Here is a 7,382-nt window from a genome sequence, read left to right as displayed (position 1 = left end):
AGTCAGACTAATTAAGAAAAAAAGAAAGAGAACACAAATGACTAATAGCGGAAATAAAAGAGGGGGTATCACTCCAGATCCTATGGACATTAAATGCATTAAATGCATAATAAAGGAATGCTGTGAACAACTGTATGCCCACAGATTTGATAAACTATATGAAATGGACCAATTCTTGAAAGACACATTTGCCAAAACTCCCCTAAGAACAATTGATTGGGCCTATATCTATTAAAGAAATTGAATCAATAATTAATAACCTTCCACAATAGAAAGTATCAGGCCAAAATGGGTTCACCAGTAAATTCTACCAAACATTTAAGGAAAAAATTATACAATTCTCCATAACATTTTTCAGATGACAGAAGCAGAGGGAATACTTCTGAACATATTTTATGAGGCCAGCATCACCTGAATGCTGAAACCAGACAAAAACATTACAAGAAAGAAGGCTCAAGAGCAATATGTCTCATGAATATGAATGTAAAACTCAACAAAACATTAGTAAATCAAATCCAACAATGTATAAAAAAATTATATACCATGACCAAGTGGGATTTATGTGCTGTTGTCTCTTTCTCCCTTCAATTCTAGTCTTTTGACTAGACTTCAATTTTGACATAACCTCAATTCAAATGAAAGTTTGTTTCATATATTTAGGAGCTCTGATGTTTGGCCTAAATATTGGTTTTTCTTCTTGGTGAATTCACCCCCTTATCATTACATAGTGACCTTCTTTGTCTCTTGTAACAGTTTTTGATTTACAGTGTATATTAGTGTGGCCATTTCTGCTCTTTTTTGGTTGCCATTTGCGTGAAATATCTTTTTCTATGCTTTCAATTTCAATTCACATGTGTCCTTAGATGTAATCTGAGTTTCTTGTAGACAGTATATAGTTAGATTATGCTTTACTGATAAGGAAGGACTCACTCTACTGTTTTTAAAAATTGTACAGGTGTTGGCAAGGATGTGGAGAAAGGGGTACCCTCTTGCACTACTGGTTAAATGAAAACTGATGCAGCCACTCTGGAGAACAGTATGGTGGTTCCTCAAGAAACTAAAAATAGAACTAGCCTACAATTCAGCAATTGCACTGCTAGGTATTAATCAAAAGATACAAAAATGCTGATTTGAAGGGGCACATGCACCCCAAAGTTTATAACAGCACTGTCAACAATAGCCAAATTATGGAGAAAGGCCATATGTTCATCAACTGATGAATGGATAAAGATGTGGTATATATTTACAATGGAATATTTATTAGCCATTAGAAAGAATGAAATTTGCCATTTGCAATGACATGGATGGAGCTAGAACATATTATGCTAAGTGAAATGATTTAGTGAGAGAAACACAAATATATGATTTCACTCCTATGTGGAATTTAAGAAACAAAAGAGATGAACATATGGGAAGGGAGAGAAAAAGAGAAGAGAGGGAAACAAACTACAAGAGATGCTTAATGATGGAAAGCAAACTGAGGGATGATGGAAGGAGGTGAGTGGGAGATGGGCTAAATGGGTGAGGGGTAATTAGGAGGGCACTTGTGATGAGCACTGGGTACTGTATGTAAGTGATGAATCACTGAATTCTATTCCCGAAAACAATATTGCATGGTATGTTAACCAACTAAAATGCAAATTCAAAAAAGTTGAAGAATTAACAGCAACCCTCCTCAAGCTCTTCTAAAAATTTGAAGAAGAGGAAAACTTCCAAACTCATTCTATGAGGCCAGCATTACCCTGACACAGAGCCAGATAAAGACACTACAGGAAATTAAAACTACAGACCAACATTTCCGGTAATTATCAATACAAAATTCCTCAACAAAATACTAGCAAATAGAATGTAACAGCACATTAAAAAGATTATACATCATGGCCAAGTGGGATTTATTCCTGGGATACAAGGATGGTTCAAAATAAGGTAATCAATCAATGTAATACACCACATTCACAAAATGAAGAACAAAAACCACAAGATCATTTCAACTGATGCAGAAAAAGCATTTGACAAAAATCAACACCCTTAAAAATCCCCAACAAGCTTGGATTAGAAGGAAACTATCTCAGCATAATAAAGGCCATTATTAATCTCACCACATTAAAGCCCACAGTGTACATCAAATTCAATAGGGAAAGACGGAAAGCTTTCCGTCTATGACCAAGAACAAAATAAGGATGCCCACTGAAAGCACTTCTCAGTAGTATCAGAAGTCCTAGCCAAAACAATGACACAAGAAACAGAAAAAAAGGAAAAAAAAGTCATCTAAATTGGAAAGAAATAAGTAAAATTAGCTCTGTTCGGAGATGACATGATTGCATATGTAAAAAATTCCAAAGATTACACACACACACACACACACACACACACACACCATAAATAAATTTAACCAAGTTGCAAGTTACAAAATTATACAAAAATCATCTTTGTTTCCATACACAGACAATGAACAACCCAAGAAGGAAATTAAGAACACAATTTCATTTACAATAGCATCAAAAAGAATAAGATACAAGGAATAAACATAATCAAGGAAATAAAAGAGCTGGGCACAGAAAACTACAAAACACTGCTGAAAAAAATTGAGGAAGTCACAAATAGAAAGACATACTATTTTTATGGGTTGGAAGACATGATATTATTAGGATGTCAAACTACCCCCAAGATTTAGAGATTCAACACAATACCTATCAAAATCCCAGTGGCATGTTTGTAGAGGTAGAAAAAATCATCCTAAAATTCATATTGAATCTCAAGGGACCTAGAATAGCCAAGGCAATTTTGAAAAAAAAAAGAACAAAGTTGGAGGGCTCACATTTCTTGAATTCAAAACATATTACAAGGTTGCAGTAGTCAAAACAGTGTGGTACTGACATAAAGATAGATATATAGACCAATGAAATAGAATAGAGAACTCAGTAAAAAAAAACCAGCAACACATATATTGTTCAATTATCATCAACAAGGGTGTCAAGACCATTTGGTGAGAAAAGGACTATCTTTTCAACAAATGTTGTGGGGAAACTGAAAAGTTACATGTAAAAGAGTGAGGTTGGACCTTTATTTTACATAATACACAATTATTAATTCAAAATGAATTAAATACTTAACATAAGGTCTCAAACTAAAAAGCTTCCAGGGGACAAAAACAAAACAGGAGAAAAGTTTCATGACATTGGATTCAGCAATGATTTCTTGGATAAGAAAGCAAAAGCATGAACAACAAAAGCAAAATAGACATAAGGGACTGTCATATGTACATCAACCGACAAAATCCACAGAGGGAAAAGGCAACTTGTGGAATGGGAAAAAATATTTGCAAATCACATATCTGACAAGGTGTTAATAGCCAGAATATATAAAGAATACCTACAGCTCAACAACAACAAAAATGATATAGCTCAATTAAAAATTGGGTGAAGGAGTTGAATAAACAGCTTTCCAAGGTAATATATGATTGGTCAACAAACATAAAAAGGTGCTTAACATCACTATTTTTTAAAAAGGTGGTCTGTGCATAGTTTTGACCCTACGAGGCCTCATAAGAATGAGCTTGGGCCTGAAACACTTTTTCACCAAGAGATAAGGAGTGTATACAGCTTGTGCTGGATTTATCACCTTGTGTGGGATTATCTTTCCTTGTTTCAATTTGTGCTCCTTTGTTCTGCTTAAACATGTACATTATGTGGCAATGGGGCCAATCTCATTACTGTATCTGTTCTCTGTGGAGAGGGGATAGAGTCCTTCTGCAAGGGCATAGGAGGGATGTGCTATATGCTAATAGCCCTGAATCAGCTGCCAGGAAGGACCTATTGGACATAGGGAACTGATGCCCATGATGCCCACTGCTAAAACTGATCTTGCTCTTTCTCTTTTCTACGTGAGTAAAGCGTCTTTCCATCCAGGGTGTGACTGCATGGTTTTCCTTGGCGACTCCAATACCACGATGCAATGGGCAGAAGTGCTTGAACTTCCACTCTTGACAGCAGGCAAGAGGTATCACTTGCTCAACACTTATCACTAGACGAATAAAAATGAAAACCACGATGTGATATCAACTCACACTCACTAGGGTGGCTTCTATCAAAAACCAGAATATAACTAGTGTTAGCAAGGTTGAGGAGAAACTGGAACCCTCTTGCACTGTTGATAGGACTATAAAATGGCACAATCTCTATTGATGACATATGACTGTTCCTCAAAAAATTAAAAATAGAGCAATTATGTGATCCAACATTCCTATTTCTGGGTATATTTACAAAAGGATGGAAAGCAGGATCTTAAATACATATTTGCAGACCCTTATTCATAGCAGCACTGTTCACAATAGTCAAGAGGTGAGAGTAACTCAAGTGTCCATATGTGGATGAACGGAGAGACAAATTGTGGCATACACATACAATGGCGTACTATTCCACCCGAAAAAGGAAGGAAATTCTATCACATGCTATAGCATGGGTGAGCTTTGAGGACATTATGCTAAGTGAAACCAGCCAGTCATAAAATGACAGTGTAGGGTTACACTTATAAGGTATCTAGAGAAGCCATATCCATAAACACAAAAAGTAGAATGGCAGTTACCGAGACTGGGGGTAGAGGGGAAGGGAGTTGTTTAATGGGTCTAGAGTTTATGAAGAAGAAATTCTGGAGATTTGTTTCACAACAATGGGAATATGCTTAACACTACTGAATTAGAAATAGTTAAACCACTTAACAATGGTTAGGATGATAGATTTTATGTTGTGCTTTTATTCACAATAAAAAAATAATTTTATAAAGTAGACCTTCTTAAGCCTTAGCCTCCGAGATTCTGATTCAGTATGTCTGGGGCAGAGTCTGAGAATTACCATTTCTGAAGCTACCCGGGTGCTTCTGGTGTTCAGGCCACACTTTGTGTACCACTGATTTATATCACATTTCATCATTGGAAAATACCAGACAGCTACAATATGGCTCTAGTTTGAAATATTAGGAAATGTTAGGAAATGCTTTGTGCCCAAACCCACCCTAGCCTGTGATGTGCATGGACTGAGAGCCAGGGGTTTACATTCTGGGGGACCTGGCTCCTCTTCTGGTCCAGACACATGATCTGTGTGATGTTAGACAACTCACCTCTCTAAGCTTCAGGTCACTTCATTTATAATTGGGAATAAAACCGCTGACCTCATAGGGATGTAGTGAGGATTATGTGAAGTGACAAGTGAAAGGCACAGAGCCTTTATAAGAAACAGATTTGATAAGTGTGTCGAAGTAGACGCTTGATTCATATAATTTTAGAAACTCAATGGCAGCAAACATCCCGTGACCCCCACCACCACCCAGGCTTCTCTGTCTCTCACACACCTCCAATGGGTTGTCTTAATTCCAACACTGACACTGAGCTTCTAGGAGGTTATGCCTTGTGTGTTAGATCACCTTTGCTTTATCCAGTGTCTTGCACAGTGCTTATATGATAAATAAATATATATTAATTGTATAAAATACATACAGAAGCTGTATTAGCAGTTCTCAACCAGGGTATCACATGGAAAGTACCTGGGAATTAAATACAAATATGGCTGCTGGGGTACACTCCAGAGATTCTGATTTAATTAATCTAGAACAGTGTTCAACCTTGGTTGCACATGTAGAATTACCTGGGGAAATTTAAAAATCCACTGCTCGGGCCATATCTCCTACCAATTATATCAGAAGCTCTGGGCATGGGACCGAAACATCAGTATTTTTAAAAAGAATCTTCAGGGGCGCCTGGGTGGCTTGGTCGGTTAAGCGTCCGACTTCGGCTCAGGTCAGGACCTCGCGGTCCGTGAGTTTGAGCCCCATGTCGAGCTCTGTGCTGACAGGTCAGAGCCTGGAGCCTGTTTCAGATTCTGTGTCTCCCTCTCTCTCTGCCCCTCCCCTGTTCATGCTCTGTCTCTCTCTGTCTCAAAAATAAATAAACGTTAAAAAAAAATAAAAAAAAAAATAAAAAGAATCTTCAGGTGAACCCACTGTGTAGCAGGACTGGGAAGATTGGAAAGACAATTTACATACACAAGCAATGGACTCCTAACCTGTTCTTAGATGAAGACAAAAATAAAATTAGGAGGAGAGTGAGTCACTATTTTGCATGTGCCTAATAAAATCTTATTGTCTGCCCTTTCCAACTTTGTTCACTTAATTTACTTTCTGAGTGTTTAGAGCTGCTCTCTTTCATGCTCACTTCTGTCTCTTTTTGGCTATTTGCTATTGCTCTTGGGTGACTGTGCTGGGTTGAATACTTTCTCCCAAAACTTCACGTCTATGTGGAACCTGTGAATGTGACCTTACTTGGAAATAGAAACTTTACGGATGTAATCAAATTAAGATGAGGTTGTAGTAGATGAGGATGGACTCCAGTCCAATGATTGTTGTCTCCATAAGAAGAGAGAAATCTGGATACAAGACACACAGGACATGACTCCATGTGGCGAAAGAGGCCAGGATTGGAGACATACTCTCCAAGCCAAGGTGTGCCAAGGTTTGTCCGCAGCCACCAAGAGCTAGATGACAGGCCTCTATTGCTTGCACGGCCTAAAACAATTGTATAGGGGGGCTGGGGAAGAAGGTGGATTGATGGATGGCCAGTGAGATGTGTTGGCACTGCCGTGGTTGTGGGTTTCTGTGCAAAGCCAGTGCTGAAATGTGGTTTTCGGAGGGAGGAGAGACCTCTCCAACACTGGGCAACGTTGAGAGATGCAGACATGCTATACAATTGTAGATGTTTCTGAACATGCCAAACGTGAGCCAGTCATTGGAGTGTGAGCCCTATAAAGAGAGTGACTTTTTTCTTCTTCTTGGTTTTCTACCCTTTTCTACCCCTAGAATAGTGTCTGGCGCATAGTAGGAGCTCACAGTAGATAATAAATAAACTAAGTATTTTCCGGGCATTTACACTGAATGCTTTCTCCCTGTGGGACACCTTTACACCCGAGAGTCACCTGGCTTGGCATTTCGTTTTACTCAGGTAGGCTCAAGTCACCTCCACAGAGTGGCCTCCCCTGTTGTCTCATTTAAGACTGGTTTTAGTCCATCACTTTTACCCCTTTCCCCTTTCTATCACTTGCATGTTTGTGACTTTATCATCAGCTTCCCATTTGTAGTTCAACGGGGCAAAGCGTCCATCTCCTTTGAGCTACTGTATCTCCAGGACCTATAACATGAGCTGGCTAAGTCAGTGCTCAAAAAATTATGTGTTGAATGAATGAGTGAGTGAATGAATGCATGCTGGCTCCATGGAATAGCTTAGCACAGTGCCTTGTACATGGCAAGGGAGAGATAAATGTCAGTGTTGATGTTGATAACATCAAATGTCACTCTGAGGCTGTCACATTCTGGATTGGCCACTGACAATCCTCAGT

The sequence above is a fragment of the Acinonyx jubatus genome, chromosome B1 (assembly GCF_027475565.1).
Source record: "Acinonyx jubatus isolate Ajub_Pintada_27869175 chromosome B1, VMU_Ajub_asm_v1.0, whole genome shotgun sequence".
NCBI lineage: Eukaryota > Metazoa > Chordata > Mammalia > Carnivora > Felidae > Acinonyx > Acinonyx jubatus.
Note: the sequence above shows the minus strand (reverse complement) of the source record.